This window comes from Rana temporaria, chromosome 3, assembly GCF_905171775.1.
Source record: "Rana temporaria chromosome 3, aRanTem1.1, whole genome shotgun sequence".
In the NCBI taxonomy this organism is placed as follows: Eukaryota; Metazoa; Chordata; class Amphibia; order Anura; family Ranidae; genus Rana; species Rana temporaria.
In genome coordinates, this window is record NC_053491.1 from 144486174 (window position 1) to 144505793 (window position 19620).

Genomic DNA, 19620 nt, shown 5'->3' on the forward strand with positions numbered 1-19620 from the left:
GGGAATCTCTATCAAACTGCATATATAATTTTGGCTAGATATACAATTTAATAGTCAGTGGCATCATGTAAAGCTATAAACATTCTGGAGAAAAAGGAGCATATGAACTAATAGAATGGCTTCAGAGATAATATAAATATATTGTATAATATAATTGTATACACTGCACCCAGATTATTTTCCAAAGCTCTTTTGGATGGAGAGAAACGGGGTGTAATCTTTTCTAAATTTGTTTTATTTTCTGTGACATCAATGTATAGTTCCCATCCCACTGCCGGAACACAGCACTGTAAGGCTGTATGTAGCTGAGGTCAGGGGAGGACTGGCATCCTTAGGCCTGGGTGGCATTTCCAGGAAAGTGGCCCATTGAACCACTGAATCAGCATACCATCTATGCCCTCCTGTTTTTCAATGCAGCCTCATTAGTGCCCATCAGTGCACCCTCACCAGGGCCCATCAGTGCCCTTCAATGCAGCCTCGCCAGTGCCCATCAATGCAGCCTGACCAGTGCCTATCATTGCAGCCTCACTAGTGCCCATCAATGCAGCCTCACCAGTGCCCTTTAATGTAGCCTATCAGTGCCTATTAATGCAGCCTGTTCACTGGGGCAGGGTAAATTGTGTGTATGGGGGAGGGAGATGTGGGGGTCAGCTGGGGGTGTCAGGGTCTCTCTCCTGGAAGCTCAGCTCAGCATTCTTGCATGCCACGGCCTCTTGGGGGTTGAGGGTCCTGGGGCCCTGCAGCCTGAGCCAGTCATGCATCCAGACTCCCTGGTGTGCCCTGCCTGGGAGACTCTGGGAGTTGTAGTATCCTCTGCGCTGCTCTCAACACTAAGAGCTTCAGCATGGGAAACAACTCCCAGAATACAGCAGCGACCAACTGCTGCAGCCATGCCCCCTCCCCCCTGCCCAACTTCTTAGAGAAGAAAAAAATGGTAGGGGGCAGCGGCCGCTGGCCACATTGATCATTAGTTAGGGCGGCCTGGGGGGAAATTGCCACTCTGCCACCCAGCCCACCCCTGTCTGAGGCTAAATACAGTTTATACAGGTCACACAGTGGGTACATCTAGTACTAATAGTTTGTTTGGACCAGCTTATCTAGAACCAACAATTTTAAACTTTTAAAAGCTACTTTAAAGTGGTTGTAAAACCTCACATACTGTATACCCAGTGAAGTGAACAGCCTCAGATGATGCAACACATCTTCCTACTTTTTTACATGTATATCTGCCATCTTCAACTTTCTAGACTGTTTAGAAAGTGCACATGTTAGAATTTTCTCTTCCTGTTCCACCCCTGGGTGTGGCGTCTTGGCATACACTGTGTGACAGGTGATGGAAGGAAAGGCACACACAAACCCTCCACATGCAGAGGAAGGAATACATGTGCAGAGCTGTGCTATGAATAAACCAGCTCTCTGCTAATATATTTATAGCACCTACCATGACACAAATTTCAGGCTGGTTTTATGTATTTATAGATGCTGTATTAATACATTGAGACACAAAGGTTTCTTGAAACATCAAACAATGATGGAATCGGTGCATAGAAGGAATAATTCATAAACCACTGTACTTAAAACGTGTTGCCAAGAGGCAGGAAGGTGAGGATTACAGATCGGTTTGGTCACTAAAACACACATTTTGTTTAATAATAAAAGCGTGTCCATTATCTAGTAAATGAACAACCTTGTGAGGAATTTGCATCCCCAAAAAATGACTGTGCAGTTCAGCTTTGCATCATTTTAAACAGTGTATTGAGCACAGTAAATTTAGGATTCGTTTCAAACTCCCTATGGTCAGAAATCTGATCACAGCGTAAATATTCCAGTTTACAGACCAAACTCAAGGAAATATAAGTAAATATTCAGTTCCATCCCCTCGTGTAGCATGCTGTATTTATTGCAATGGGTTTACTGGTACACTGTAGTGCTTTTTAATGTGCCATCTCTCACAACACTCATAGCTCTAGGTTACACAATTCTGTTAACATACAGATAACATAATTTTAACAGTCTTGCTAGAATAGATAAAAATAAATAAACTACAAGCTGATATTTTTTCCCTTTTTTAAAGCTTACTTGGATGTTTTTTTCATAATAATTATGACAGCATTTCATAGCTGTTAGGAGATAGTTCCTACCCGGTTTTTATTTGAGCCAAATAAAACAATATTTTCATAGACTTGTAATTAGATTTGTGTATCATATGAATCCAACGGGCCGGATTCAGAGAGATCGGCGTATCTTTAGAGCGGCGTAGCGCATCTGATATGCGCTACGCCGACGTAACATAGAGAGGCTCGTACTGTATTCACAAAGCACTTGCTCCCTTTCTTGCGCCGGCGTAACGTAAAAATGGCCAGCGTAAGCCCGCCTAATTCAAAGTAGCAAGGTGTTGTATTAAAATTAACCGTGACCCCATGTAAATGCATGGCCGTACGAATGGCGCATGCGCGCGCATGCTCAGAATCACGTCGCATATACTCCCTAAGGTACGACGGCTTAATCCGTACGACGTGAACGTAACTTACGCCCAGCCCCTTTCACGTACGACTTACGTAAACAACGTAAAATACGACGGCTGTTCAGACGTTTCCGACGTCCATACCTTAACATGACTTACCCCTGCTTTATGAGGGGTAAACTTACGCCGGACGTACGCCTTACGTAAATGGCGTAGCTTACTGCGACGGGCGCAAGTACGTTCGTGAATCGGCGTATCTAGGTCATTTACATATATGACGCGTAAATCAACGGAAGTACCCCTAGCGGCCAGCGTAAATATGCACCCAAGATACGACGGCGTAGGAGACTTACGTCGGTCGTAGGAAGTCAGAATTCAGGCGTATCTTGTACTGTGAATATGGCGCATAGATACGACGGCGCATCCTAGAACTTACGCATCGTATCAACAGATACGTCGGCGTAAGTTGTCTCTGAATCCGGCCCATTATCTTTAAGTGGTGACACAGGCCTCTTTTGTAACCTCTTCAGAATGACCCATACTGTTATCCCAGTACAGCCCACGCATCTACAGTTTGGCTATAATATTTTGTTAGTATCGATTCCTATACGCTCTTCTTAACAGCTGTAATTATGCAGAATAGCGAACACTACCAAGTAGGTTTAAAGCTTTTATAACCATTAATGTATTAAAATGTACTGCACAATTAGTAACTACAATAAATCATGAATGTGTGTGTGTGTGTGTGTCTATTGTGTATGCATAGTTCTGAAAATTGCAGATCATCAGCAGTGTTGCATATACAAACCATATGTATTTCGAAAGAGTTATATATTTGCCATTATTGTTAATATACTGTGATACTTTTATGTCTAAATAGGTTCATAAAATGTAGTGTTTTTTTTATATAGTTAAAGGAACATTCCAGGCAAATTGCTAAATACATATACAGTTACTATTTTAACTGGTGAAAGGGTTTGTGTGCGGCTATTTTTTTTATTTATATAGCTCTGCCAAACTTCTCAGAAATATCACTCTTCTATTTCCTGATTCAGCTTTCCATAGGTGATGATGCTGATTCATTGGGCAGATAGCCTGGAAAGAAAGCTGCATTGCTGACCCAGAAAATAAGTATGTCACCTATCTGGCTATGCAGAGGTAGTCACAAGATTGACTTAACAGTAATAATACTTTGGCAGGGTAAAACCGTAAACCATCTATATATATATATTTAAACTATGTTTAGCTTTTTGACTGGGGTTTGCCCTAAATAACTCCACTCAAGGGTTTTACGTGAAAGACAAAGAAGACAAGGTAGCACTATGTCATTACATTGGTCAGCTAAACACCCTTAAGGTGGAGATCTTTAAATTAAGATAACTCTTTGATTTAAACATTATTACAATTAAAATAAAAATACAGCAGTTTGCTCTTAACATATAAATAATATGATTAGTATGTAACTGAATATTAAATATCTGGAAAAATGATCAGTTTTATTATACATATCTTGTAGTATTTTTGTATTTTATTATTTTCATTGTCTACATAAAAAATTCTGGGTAGTTGCAAAATGTTCTGTAACTACTGTAAGCACAAAACGGGGCATTCGGCAATTTTTCATACTCAGAGTTGGGGCAATTAGGATGTTTGTACTATTCTTGGCAGGGAATATATTCTGTTCTACTTAACCAAAATAATGTTTGGTTTTGAAAAATGTAATTTATTATTTGTTGGTATAAAATAATGTACTGTACCAGGCCAGAAGCAGAGAATACACAGTGTGTGCTTTATGGCTAAATCTGTATTTTGGTGGGTACAGTTTACAAACAATATGTAGCTGCAATGTGCAAAGTTTCTGTCCTCTTAAATTGCAATTTAATGTAATATATTTGTTTTATAATACATTTTAATAGCCTTGTGTACAGTATCGTATCCCTTCTTAAGTAAACTAGTTTGTGACAGTGTTATGTCAGCAAACTCTGACTGTATGTTTAATATACACAGTTTGTGTACTTCAGGGTAAATTAATTCAATACTATGTCAGAGGAAAGAGAGGTCCTTTTGCTTCTAATGTATGTTTTTCCTTGAAAAGTTTTTTTTTCCTTTTACAGTATGTGCTATCGGCACAGTGGTGTTTTGTATTGAAGTGTCAATGGTGTATAAACTATATGAAAGTAATTTAGTAACCTAGTTAATAAAGAAAATATTGTTCATATAAACACCTGTGTATATATCTATCATTTTTCATCACTAATTATGTAGGACTTATGCTACGTGAGGACCTACCACCCCAGGTGCTGGGTTCTCTGCTTTTGGGAAAAATGAGTAATCTTCACCTTTGCTGCCATTGTGCTATTTGCTGGGTGTCAAATGCGCCCCTATGACTTTTGAGGAGTGGGCTTCCTTCAGGCATACCTGCCCTCCATCTATCCATTATTATATACAGTCATGGCCAAAAATATTGGCACCCCTGCATTTTTGTCAGATAATGCACCACTTTGCCCAGAAAACTGTTGCAGTTACAAATGTTTAGGCATTCTCATGTTATTTTTGTTTGTATTGGCATGACACACAAAAGTGGAGAAACCAAACCAAATCTGACGCATTACACGCAAAACTCCAAAAATGGACTGGACAAAATTATTGGCACCCTCAATTAAATATTTGGTAGCACACCCCTTGGATTAAAAATAACTTCCTGTTAACCATCAATGATTTTCTTACACCTCTCTACTGGAATTTTGGACCACTCTTCGTTCACCAACTGCTACAGGTCTCTTAGATTGGAAGGGTTCCTTTTCCCAACTGCTGTTTTGAGATCTCTCCACAGATGCTCTATGGCATTTAGATCTGGACTCATTGCTGGCCAGTTCAGTACTCCCCAGCCCTTTGTCTCAAACCATTTCTGGGTGCTTTTTGGCATGTGCTTTGGTTCATTGTCCTGCTGTAAGACCCATGGCCTCTGATGGAGACCCATCTTTCTGACACTGGGCCCTACATTTCACCCCTGAATTGGTAGCCTTCAGATTTCATAATGCTGTGTACACAGTCAAGACATCCAGTGCCGGAAGCAGCAAAGCAACTCCAAAACATCAGTAAACCCTTAACATGTTTGACTGTGGAGACCGTGTTCTTTTCGACCGCCTCCTGCACATATACATCGGCAGAATGGCACGGCTGGGCACATGCACGTACAGGTACGTGCTGTGCTATTGTCCAGTCGCGGGCGCAGGCCCGCGACCCGGTCCTAAGCTCCGGGACCCGCGGACCCGATCGCCGCTGGAGTCCCGCGATCGGTCCCTGGAGCTGAAGAACGGGGAGAGCTGTATGTAAACACAGCTTCCCCGTTCTTCACTGTGGCGGCAGCATAGATCGTGTGATCCCTTTTATAGGGATTCACAATCAATGACGTCTCACAGCTACAGTCACACCCCCCTACAGTTGTAAACACACATGAGGTCACACATAACCCCTTCAGCGCCCCCTTGTGGTTAACTCCCAAACTGCAACTGTAATTTTCACAGTAAACAATGCATATTAACCACTTCCCGAGCCGCCCAAGGACCGCCATTAGATAAGGCCATTCAATGGAATCAAATGCTTTATGGGTGTCTAATGACACTACTACATGTGTGTCTGGGGTGGGTCCTGCAGATTGCACAATAGTGAAGAGGCGATGTAGGTTTATGGCCATCGATCGTGCAGGTATAAAACCCGTCTGATCAGAATAAATAATAGAGGCTATCACCTTGTTCAATTGTGTGGAAAGAAGTTTAGCTAGTATTTTAGCATCCACATTGATTAATGATATGGGCCTATACCATTCACATAGCTCCTGATCCTTGTGCGGCTTAGAAATCAGCACAATCAGTGCCTCCCTGAGGAAATCAGTGAGCTCACCTAGGTCCAGGGCCTTTCTGTACACCTCCAAAAGCTTTGGTGCCAAACTGTCTGCATATGTGCCGTACCATACGCCATCCAGTCCAGGTGTCTTGTTCATGTTGAGTGAGCGTACAGCAGACACAATTTCCTCTACAGTAATTGGTTGCTCTAACTCTTCTGCTGCATTCTCTGATAGTTTCAGGAGAGGAATGGGGGCAAGGTAATCTCGTAACTCGTCCACCCCATAGTCTGCCCTGGAAGAATATAATTCAGAGAAAAAGGCCACAAAGGCATTGGCTATGTCTATTTGTGATGTACAGAGTTTCTGCTGCCTGTCATAAATGTGTGGGATAGAAGCTTTCGGTTGTGAGCAGCCTACTATTTTTATTACAGAATTCAAAGATGCGTTGGTATTGGTAGTCATTTTTTCTGGGTTTTCTCTACCAGGATTAAGTCTAATTGGCGCACTCCCTCCCTCCAGGCCCTATGCAGGGTTAGGATTTTTAATATGCGAGAAGGGGGAGGTTGGGACTTTAAATGAGGCACGGTTCAGTGCCTCCATCCCAGTAATAGGTATGATTAAGAGGGAAATTGGGACTTTAAATGAAGCAATAGAATAGTGGAGGTAAGAATAAATAAATAAATAGTAACATGGATCTGAAGACAGTAAACAATATATTTAGTATATACATAATTTACATGCACAGAACATTCACATGATGGAGAGGTATATACATAGCAGCATAAAGTTACAATATTGGATATATGAAAAATAGTTGTAGAAAATAGTATGGCAATAAAATTGCCAAAGGCAACATGCGGAACCCATGCAACCCATGTGTGGACCTAGGTAGGTCCACTGAGCAATATAAAATAATAATACGTAATAAGTAGGTAAGTGGAATTCCATATGAGGTGTAACTGTAGCATCAAATATAGCTCTACAAGTTTCATGGATATGTCCACTCGTCAGGAGCAGATGCAGCAGAATTCCTAGGGAATATTAAAAGGTTTTAATGTTATATAGTAAGCCAATATAAATAAATCAGGGTAATGTAGATGTTAAAAATAAATCATGGATAATGAACCAACCACACTCACCAACCTAGGCAACGAGTGCAGCGTGCAGCAAATGGTGCGAAGTGGGCTGGGAGCAGAACATCGCCACGGGGGCTGAGGCGGCATATATGAAGATGCGACAATGGGCAGAGTCCGGTGTTGCAAAAATTGGTGACAGGGTCTCAATGTGACCGTGTGATAGAAAATTCTAAAGATGAGAATATCTGGGAACAAAATAATATGTTAAATATGTGTAATTTATATAACAGTAATATGTTGTACATGTAAGTAATTAATAGTGAACCCAGTGTATTTACTCCGTTAGGGATTTGTTGGAAAAGATTAAATGAGGGATGAAAAAAATGGCTAAAAGCCATTTCAAAAGGGGTTACGTGAGTATATTGGAAAATGAGTGGGGAAACCAAAAGAAAAACAAAAACAAAACCGGGGAACTGGATGCCTAAACTACATAAAAAGTGAAAGGACTCGCCAAAATCGCATCATAGCTACACCAGCAGTGGTAACCGGTATGCAACATTCCCAATAGGAGGTTGGCCGTAGGGACGGCTTGCTCCAAGTGGGAGATGCGATTCGCTCGGTGGGTCCTTCCCTCTCCTCCCCTTAACTCGTGCGTGTGATGTCACTCTTTGACGCCATCATGCCGACGTCTAGCGTCACCATCCCACGACCCTGTGGAGGATCACTCGCGCCTTTCGCTGAGTGCGTACTCAGATCAGGTGCGGTCCTTGGCCTCCATTGGTTTACTCGTGGCGGTGGTGGCATTTATTTACATCTCCCACTTGGAGCACACCGGCTACCACTGCTGGTGTAGCTATGATGCGATTTTGGCGAGTCCTTTCACTTTTTATGTAGTTTAGGCATCCAGTTCCCCGGTTTTGTTTTTGTTTTTGTTTTGGTTTCCCCACCTATTTTCCAATATACTCACGTAACCCCTTTTCAAATGGCTTTTTGCAATTTTTTTCATCCCTCATTTAATCTTTTCTAACAAATCCCTTACGGAGTAAATACACTGGGTTCACTATTAATTACTTACATGTACAACATATTACTGTTATATAAATTACACATATTTAACATATTATTTTGTTCCCAGATATTCTCATCTTTAGAATCTTCTATCACACTGTCACATTGAGACCCTGTCACCAATTTTTGCAAAACCGGACTCTGCCCATTGTCGCATCTTCATATATGCCGCCTCAGTCCCCATGGCGATCTTCTGCTCCCAGCCCACCTCGCACCATTTGCTGCACGCTGCACTCGTTGCCTAGATTGGTGAGTGTGGTTGGTTCATTATCCATGATTTATTTTAACATCTACATTACCCTGATTTATTTAAATTGGCTTACTATATAATAACATTAAAACCTTTTAATATTCCCTAGGAATTCTGCTGCATCTGCTCCTGACGAGTGGACATATCCACGAAACGCGTAGAGCTATATTTGATGCCACAGTTACACCTCATATGGAATTCCACTTACCTACTTATTACGTATTATTATTTTATATTGCTCAGTGGACCTACCTAGGTCCACACATGGGTGCGAGCATGTTGCCTTTGGCAATTTTATTGCCATACTATTTTCTACAACTAATTTTCATATATCCAATATTGTAACTTTATGCTGCTATGTATAAACCTCTCCATCATGTGAATGTTCTGTGCATGTAAATTATGTATATACTAAATATGTTGTTTACTGTCTTCAGATCCATGTTACTAAGTATTTATTTATTTATTTATTTTTACCTCCGCTATTCTATTGCTTCATTTAAAGGATTTTTAATATAGTTAACTTCAGCAACCGTCACAATTTGTTCAGACTCCCTCACCTTCCATTCCCTATCTGACCTAAACTGTTTAATAACTCCAGAAATAGATCCTCTAAGCATGGTAACCCCTACAGGTACTTCCCCTTTATTTTCCAGCCAGAAGGTATTTATGAATGCCATCATGGATCTCTCAAAGCATTCCTCCTTGAGCCAGAGTGGGCTCAGTCGCCACAAAACGAACCCTCTGGGTCTCTCCATATCTATTGTGACCTGCAGGGGGAAATGATCTGAGACAGCTCAGGGGAGGTACTGGGCATCAACCACTCTTCGCAACAGTTCCCTAGATACAAAAGACATATCCAATCTCGAAAGGGTATTGAACGTGGAGAAGTAGCAAGAATATGCCTTTTAGTATTTGGGTTTTTCCACCTCCACACTTCCTGCAAGTCATAGGGTTTCATACATGCTTCTAGAGGGCAACTGCCCCTGTCCACCATGCCATATCTATCCATCACCAGTGACAACACCGCATTCAAATCCCCTGCCCGAATCATAGGCCCTTCCGCAACCTGGAGCACCGCATTCATAATCAGTTCCCATACCCCCACCGTAAACGGGGGCGGTATGTATACTGCTACAAATGTATACAGTCTATTATCAATGATAAGGACTAGAATCACAAACCTACCAAATGGGTCTGTTTTGATCATCTTAACAGTACACAGTAGAGATTTGTACACCAGCACTGACACTCTCCTTGCATAGTTTGAAAACGTAGAGTAAAATGCTCTGCTCACAAACGCCCTATAAAGAGCCAACGTCTTATGCCGCATACACACCATCACTTTATGTGATGAAAAAAAACGACACTTTCTGTGAAGTAAAAAATGACGTTTTTGAAACTTCAATTTTCAAAGACGAAGTTGCCTACACACCATCGTTTTTCTCACAATGTTCTTGCAAAGTGAGGTTACGTTCCACCACGTTTTACCATTGAAGCTTGCTTCATAAGTAGCTTCTGGGCATGTGTGGATGAAAAAACGTCTTAGAAAACGACGTTTTTTGCTACACACGGTCAATTTCTGTGAAGTAAAAAGTGCACTTTTGAAAAACGACACATAAAATTGAAGCATGCTTCAATTTTTTTTGGTCGTTTTTTACAAGACATAAAACGACGTTTTCCCCCACACACAGTCAATTAAAGTGACGTTTTTAAAAACGTCATTTTTTTCCATCGCATAAAGTGATGGTGTGTATGCGGCATTAGAGCCGACCAAGTGTGATTTCTGGAGGAAGACAATACTTGGCCTACATTTTTGTATATACTTAAAGACTAAAGCCTTCTTGATCCTGGAATTGAGGCCTCTCACATTCCATGATAGCACATTAAGAGTCTGCATTCTGGATAAGAGGAATAATCAAGGCTAAAGGATTACAGAAAAACCTTTTAGAAGCAGCAAAACAAGCCTCCCGGCTCTGGCCAGAGCATTACACTCTTCACCCCCCGGTGGGGGGGTCACATTAAGGGACACATTTAGATGTATTGGGGTAACTGTTGACATTAGTAGATGGTGTACATAACCTTTAGAACCAACAAGAATAGTAAGAAAAAAAAACTGTGATCCAAAACTAAGGATCTTAACTCCATTTCCCCCCACCCTGCCCGTAGCCCCAAACATTCCATGGGCTTCCACCCTAAACAAGAAATCAGCAAACAAAAAAAATAACCCTAGAGGGGGGTATTTCTTCCAGTCCAGCCAGACAGGAAGATCAAGGGTGGGTATGTGATATGCAATAGAGCAACATGTAAACCGCGCCGATAACATAGCTGGTCCTCTTAGCCCAGTGTTTCTCAATTCCAGTCCTCAGGCCCCCCCAACAGGTCAGGTTTTCAGGATTTCCATTATTTTGCACAGGTGATTTGATCAGTTTCACTGCCTTAGTAATCACCACAGCCTTTTCATCTGAGGGAAATCCTGAAAACCTGACCTGTTGGGGGGGCCTGAGGACTGGAATTGAGAAACACTGTCTTAGCCCAACAGCCCCTGGATAGTCAAGGATCATGGGAATTTAGTATACACATTGGGTAGCCATCCCAGATCGATAACACGGAGGATCCCCTCCTGCTCAGTTGTGGATTTGTCCCGTCGGAGAAGTAGTATGATCATATAAAGCAGATCCCAGCGATTCAATCCAGGAGTTCGCTTCTCTAGGAGAGGTAAAAGATTGGGTTTTACCATTGTGCACCACTCTCAGACTGGCAGTATATATAGAGTATATTGTATGGCAAGCTACGCTCCCTCAGGCACTGCTTCACACTCTGGAAGGGCGCACATTGCTTCTGTGTCACAGCAGAAAAATCTGGGAAGATGGTGATACGGTTGTTATACATCAGCTCAGGCACAGAGCAGGCCTTGCGGAGAATAATTTCCTTATCCTGAAATACAGGAAGCGGGCTAGCATAGGCCTGGGGTATCTGCCCGACTGGGGGCCTTCAGGGGTACTCTGTGAGCCCTCTCTATAGCAAACAACTTTGAGAAGGAATTGGTTTCAAAGGTTTGTTGTCTCAGGGTGTTTACCCTCTGATCCTTCAGGAAATCCCAGGAAGCAGAGATTACTCCTCCTGAGCCAGTCCTGAATGTCCCCGAAATTGGCCTCTTGGGACTTGTGGTCTGCCGCCATATCTCTCACCTATACCCACAGTGGGTTAAGGTCTTCCTCCACAGCCCCAATACGCTATTCAGCATTGTTAACTCTGTGCCTAACATTGTGGACATCATCTTTCATTATGGCAAAGTCAATTTGTGTGGACAGCGCTGTAGGCACACATGTGGTGAAGGTGGAAAAGCAGCAGGTTACCTTTGAAAGGAATTGTTCACATAGGACTTCTTGTGCAATCCCCCCCTTTTTTTTTTTTTTTGGTGGCCAAATTTATATATAATTGGAACTGTGGATTGCATTTGCAGCGTATTTTCAGTTTTTCACTTGGTTGATGGACTTAATGAACTGTATGATATAGTTTTTTGCACATTGCACTTTTGTTGAATTTTTTTGCACTTTATGCACATTATACTTTGTAGTAAGAATTTGTTGATAAAGGCATGTCTCATTTTTTACATGGTATTGTAGATACACTTAGCTGGATTCAGACAGCCCGCCGCATCTTTGCGGCGGCGTAGCGTATAGTATTTACACTACGCCGCCATAAGTTAGCTAGGCAAGTACTGTATTCACAAGGTACTTGCCTGCTAAGTTACGGCGGCGTAGCGTAAATGTGGCCGGCGTAAGCGCGCCTAATTCAAATTAGGCTCAGGGGGCGTGTTTTATGTTAATGGGGGGTGACCTGACGTGATTGACGTTTTTTACGAACGGCGCATGCGCCGTCCGTGTACATATCCCAGTGTGCATTGCGGCAAAGTACTCCGCAAGGACGTATTGGTTTCGATGTGGACGTAAATTACGTCCAGCCCTATTCACGGACGACTTACGCAAACAACGTAAAATTTTCAAATTTCGACGCGGGAACGACGGCCATACTTAACATTGACTACGCCTCCTAGGGGCAGATTTATCTTTAGGCGGCCTATCTCTTACGGAAACGGCGTATCTTTACTGCGACGGGCGCACGTATGTTCATGAATTGGCGTATCTAGTGATTTACATATTCTAAGCCGAACTTAATGGAAGTGCCACCTAGCGGCCAGCCTAAATATTGCACCCTAAGATACGACGGTGCAAGCGCAACCTATTTTAAGGTTTAAGTGTATCTCTGTTTGAGAATACACTTAAACTTAGGACGGCGCAGTATCCAAGTTAGGTCGGCGTATCTACTGATACGCCGGCCTAACTCTTTATGAATCTAGCTAACTATCTTATCTTTTAGAACACAAAGCTCACAAGATCTGCAGGGGTCAGTGGCGGAATTATCATGGTCGCAGCAGTCGCACTCGCGACTGGGCCCTTGATTTCCGCTACTGTAGGGGGGCCCGCTACTTCTACCGCGAGATAGCACACTGATCAATGGGGCACAGTCTCCGCGGGCATACTGCAAGGCTCCGCCCATTCACCAACATTACTGCCACTGATAGCCCCCACCACCACTACTAACACTGATAGCCCCCACCACCACTGATACCCCCCATCACCGATACCCCCCACCACCACTACTGATACCCCACCACTGCCGCTTATACCCCACCACTAGTGTGACTGATACACCCCCACACCACCACTAGTACCACTGATAACACCCCCCACACCACCACTAGTGCCACTGATAACACCCCCCAGACAACCCCACCACCGATACACCCCACACCACCACCACCACTGCTGCCACTAATCCACACCACCACCACTGCTGCTGCCACTGATCCACCCCCTCCACACCACACCACTATGACCACTGCTGTCACTGATCCCATCCAGAAACCACCATCCCTGCCACTGATCCCACCCCCCCCACCACTGCCACTCATTCCATCCAATCCCCCCTTCCACTACCACTCATCCCATCTTTCCCAACCACCACCCTCACCACTGATCCCATCCTCCCACCACCGCTGTCACTCATTTCATCCAATGCACCCCAACCACCACCCTTGCCAATCACCCCAGGGGCATAAATACAGGGGTCACAATTGCAATGGCACACATGTTGCCCCTGTACACCTGGATGGGGGCATATAGAGGAACAAATCCCGTCTATTTTTCTCCTGCAAACGCTAAAAGCCTGCTTTTCCTCCTACCCCTCCCATAGGCATTCAGTGGCTGCAGGAGGAAAATGGAGGGGATTTGTTCCTCCATATGCTGCCCCTCATATCCAGGTCCTGCTGCCCCAGAGGCCAGGGGGGGCCCCTTCAGGGGTTCTTGCACCGGGGCCCTGAAGGTTCTAGTTACGCCTCTGGCAGGGGTGATATATATATGTATATATTTATATATTCATTATATAAGTTAGCGCAATTGACTTTCTAATAAAATGGTCATGCGCCAGGGGGGGTCCCCAAGTTGTTCCCAGCAGGTGGGTAACAAAATTCCAAGTCTGGGGCTTCTCAGGATGATGAAAGGATCACAGCGCGGTCTGGAGCTCTAAGAGAAAGTTCCTCACATACCGGAAGTTGGTCACGCCCTTTCATTTGTAACGATTTTCTGGGCAAAATGGTGCATTATCTGACAGAAATGCAGAGGTGCCAATATTTTGGGCCATTACTGTATATGCTCCTACTATGGAGGCTCTCAACATTTTTAGATTTAGGACTGCAGATAATACTGGGGTGCCTTGCAGCAGCCTCTGCAGCTTACGTATGTATTTGCAAATGTGTGCAAACTAAACCCCTGTTTTTTACATGTTAGAATTTGGTTTGTTTGAGCCTGGCTGGAAAGTTGAGCTAGCAATTTTTCTTTGTTGTTCCATGTGCCCTTTGCTGTTAAGGCCAGTTGCCATTTGTTTGCACTGTTTTGATTGTAGTTGGCTGAAGTTCAGTGATCTTTGGAATAAACAGGGGCGACCCATCCATATTGCTGCCCACCCCAAAACAAAAAAACACCAGCCGCCACTGTCGGTAAACACATTTCTTTATTGCCTATCTATGGTCAAAATGTAAAATCATTATTCTTTCCAAATTATATATTGATTATATCTACAGTAGTCTATTCGTAGTGCTCTAAATGATCTTAAAGTTTGTGAAAGGCGGTATAAATCCTTGTTTTTCTTCAAATAAAAATAACAAACATGCCTATAATTACCTGCTCTGTGCAATAATTTAGCCAAGAGCAGTCCCCAATCCTCTTCTTCTGGGGTTCCCCCGCCGGTGCTCCAGCCCCCTTCTCTTCATCGGGTGCCCCCATGGAAAGCCACTTTCCCTGGGGGAATCCATGCGGGTATCGCTCCCGAGTCCCGATGCTGCATCCATTGACACAAACAGCGGGACTCGACCTCGAGAGACAGTGGATTGAGCCACTGCACACGTGCATATTGATGGATCGGATCAACCTCAGGTACAAAAAAGGGGGGTCTGGGGAAGCGGCAGCACAGAATGTTTTTTAACTTAATGCATAGAATGCATTAAGGTGAAAAACCTTGAGGCTTTACAATCGCTTTAACCACTTGCTGCCCGCCCTCCGTCAAATGACGGAGGGATGGCACGGCTTTTGTTCTAGTTGGACGACATAAGACAGTGCACCCGAACGGCCACTCCCACGTGCCCGCTGGGACCCCAATCTCTGTAAAGATGCTTTGTTGTTCTGGGACATCGTTATATGATGCCGCCCCAGTATCACTGTGACACGACGCCACCCTGATCTTGGTAAAAGAGCCAATGATGAAGCTCCTTACCCATGTGATTGGCTGTGTGCAATCACATGTAAACAAGAAAATGCCAGTTTTTGTCTCTCCTTGCCTCACACTGACAGAGTGTGAGGAGAGGAGAGCTGTTCAGCGGCATTTCCTCACAAGGGAGACATGTACAGATAATCGGTGCCCTGATTATCAGTACAGCCCCAACAGTGCCCATTAGTGATGCAAGTCAGTGCTGCCTATCAGTTCCCATCAGTGCTGAATATTAGTGCCGCCTTATCATGGCAGCCCCATCAGCACACATCAGTGAAGAAGAAAAATTACTTATTTACAATATTTTCTGACAGAAATTCTGAAGCCCTATACACGCTATCAGTTTTCCTGCAGGTTTTTCTCTTCAGGTTTACCAAAACCATGTAGTGCGAGGGCCTGCCTGATTGCGTACAAATGGAAACTCTTAAGGTTTGACCTCATATTAGATGGTTTTGGTAAACCTGAAGAGAAAAACCTGCAGGAAAACTGATGGTGTGTATGGGGCTTGAGACATGGACTTGCAGCTGCCTTTGCCGCGTTGACGTCCCCTCTGGAGAACTAAGTGCCCTTATATTTGACAATGTGGGAAAGAGACCGAAATCAGTAATTTTACCAAGAACAGTGGGATTATACAGTATATTATTTTTCGCTCATCAATATTCAATTTACTCTAGACTTCAAAAAGTGGGATACAAGCTATTAGCCAGGTAGTATAGGGTCCTTACCAAATTACATAAAATGTTCCTGGAGGTTTTTCCAAACCATTTGGAAATAGAGATGGTACTCCCATTCATATGTACTGGACATACTTGGAGATTTATCTTTTCTGGTTCCAAGTCTATACCTTGACTTATGATCTCACTGTTCAAATGCTGCAAAGTCTTGTATTTCTTCCAACTGTAAGTCGCTCCAGGCTACACCTATAACCAACAAGTTTAATGAGATTCAGAAAATGGATGACCTCATTGCACCAAGAGAAGCGCCTTCATAAGACATGGTTCTATTGGCTTAAAATCCGATTCTTCTTATAGGGACCTCCTGATGGAAGACTATCCACAGGCATTGGGAAAGAACCATTCCCTCTTCTTGTTTCCTCGTTTTTTTCCTAGCTTCATCCCCCCCCCTTTTTTTTTCATTTTATTTAATTTTTCAGTGTTAAAAATATCTTCATAACAAGGATTTTTGTTTGTCAGTCCCACAGGCAACTTAGACTTCTATACCATGTACTGCGGCCATCCTCCTGGTTTTACTTAATATTAGAGCTTTAAGGCTAACTAAAAATTGTACTCATCTTTTGCCAGATATGCTTTGTCACAGTGCTTTTTGTAGTGATGTAGGCATTGTAAATGATTGTTAGTTGTACTGTCACCTGCCAAAAAGAAAAGATGAGAAAAAAAGAAAAAAGCTGATTGGTTACTATGCACAGCTGTACCAGATGCCGTATGCACCAGCTTCAGTAAATCTCCCCCAATGTATTTACAAAGAAAAGTGGCCCATAGGATTCCAAATTTAAAATGCTGATATAAGGTAGCCCACGCACCAGCCTTCTGTTCTTCCAGTATACAAGTTAAGTTTTATGATCTGCAATTCTCATTAACAATTAAAAAAATATATGAGCTGCTATGATATTCACAGAGGAGAGTGGAATTTTTTAACAGAAGTTTATAAATACTGCTTACGTTACTTGTTTTCCCCCCATGTCGATAGTCCTAATTAGTTACACCACTGCAGTCAGGCACCAAAATGAGTGGCTGCTAAAAACAACATTACTTCAAATGCTTATTTTGTGGCAAGATTGCAATATGGTAGTTGAAAAAGTATTTTGGGCTCCATTATGTGATCCTACTGCAGGGCCTGCACTGCGCTTCTCTGCTCTTCATAAGGTAAAATTTCTTAAAGTTGGCACTAGAGTTGGTCTCAGAAACTGCTATGAAAGTCCCATCTATATCAAGTCTTGGGAATCACATTTTTTTCTTTTTTTGAAAAATGTTTCAAATAAAAACTACTTGTGTTCTAAATATTTTCATGACTTGTACTGGAAATGCCAAAGCTTAAAATCATGTTTGAGCAAAAGCTGGACAGATCTCCCTTGCTGTCTTATTCAGTTCTCAAGGGATAAAATGCCCTCATTATGCCTGAGATTTTTAGAGCAAGACACTGTTTTCAAGGACATTAAAGTGCAATGTATAGGAGTACAGTATATGGAACTACCGTAATTTCCATTAAGCAGCACAAGGGTTTACATGTTTAACTCCTAAAGGCATATAAAATAGATTGAATTTGTCTCTATTGGTAGTTATTAACCTTTTTGTCATTCATGGAGCTACATTTTAAAAATAAATCCTCAATTTAGTTCTGTACGTACATTCATATGCCATTGCCCACATGTCCTTCATTTTTTTTATTGGTAAGAAAGCAATGTACTACATTGCATGCAGAAAAGTTTGCATATATATATATATATATATATATATATATATATATATATATATATATATATATACATACACACACACACACTGCTCAAAAAAATTTAAGGAACACTTTGAAAACATATCAGATCTCAACGGGCAAAAATCTCAGGCTGTATCTATACTGATATGGACTGGGTAATGTGTTAGGAATGAAAGGGTGGCACATCATTTGATGGAAATGAAAATTATCCATCTACAGAGGGCTGAATTCAAAGACACCCCGAAAATCAAAGTAAAAAAATTATGCAGCAAGCTAGTCCATTTTGCTGAAAAATCATTGCAACAACTCAAAATGGTCCTCAGTAGTTTGTATGGCCCCAAATGCATACCTAACAACATCAGGGCATGCTCCTAATGAGACGACGCATGGTGTCCTGGGGTATTTCCTCCCAGAGCATCACTGAGCTCTTGAACAGACTAAAGTGCAACCTGGCGGCACCGGACGGACCGAAACATAATGTAACAGAGGTGTTCGTTTGGATTTAGGTCAGGTGAGCGTGGGGCCATTCAATGGTATCAATTTCTTCATCCTCCAGGAACTGGCTGCATGCTCTCGCCACATGAGGTCAGGCATTGTCGTGCACCAGGAGGAACCCAGGACCCACTGCACCAGCGTAGGGTCTGACAATGGGTCCAAGAATTTCATCCTGATACCTAATAGCAATCAGGGTGCTATTGTGTAGCCTGTAGAGGTCTGTGCGTCCCTCCATGAATATGCCTCCCCAGACCATCACTGACCCACCACCAAACTGGTCATGCTGAACCATGGGGCACCAGTGGCGAACCTGACAATTCTGGTGTTCAATGGAAAATGCCAATCGAGCTCCAGTGTCCGGCAGTGAGCACAGAGCACACTAGAGAACGTCGGGCCCTCAGGCCACCCCCATGAAGTCTGTTTCTGATTGTTTGGTCAGAGACATTCACACCAGTGGCCTGCTGTAGGTAATTTTGTAGGGCTCTGGCAGTGCTCATCCTGTTCCTCCTTGCACAAAGGAGCTGATACCAGTCCTGCTGATGGGTTAAGGACCTTCTACGGCTCTGTCCAGCTCTCCTAGAGTAACTGCCTGTCTCCTGAAATCTCCTCCATGCTCTTGAGACTGTGCTGGGAGACACGGCAAACCTTCTGGCAATGACACGTATTGATGTGCCATCCTGGCGGAGTTGGACTGCCTGTGCAACCTTTATAGGGTCCAAGTTTTGCCTTGTGCTACCAGTAGGGACACTGACCCTAGCCAAATGCAAAACTAGTGAAAACCAGTCAGAAAAGATGAGTAGGGAAAAAAATGTCAAACACCTCGACCTGAAAAAACATTCCTGTTTTGGAGGTTGTCTCATTGTTGCCCATCTAGTGCACCTGTTGTTAATTTAAATTAACAGCAAAGCAGCTGAAACTGATTAACAACCCCCTCTGTATACACCCCTTCCGCTCTGCTACTTAACTGACCAGATCAATATCCCAGGAGTTCTGATTCAAACACGTTCCTTTAATTTTTTTGAGCAGTGTGTGTGTGTATATACATATATATAAATATATATATATATATATAAGAAAAGACGGGACACAATCTCCAATGCAAAAAGTTTTACTAAAGTATCTTCATAACATGTAAAAT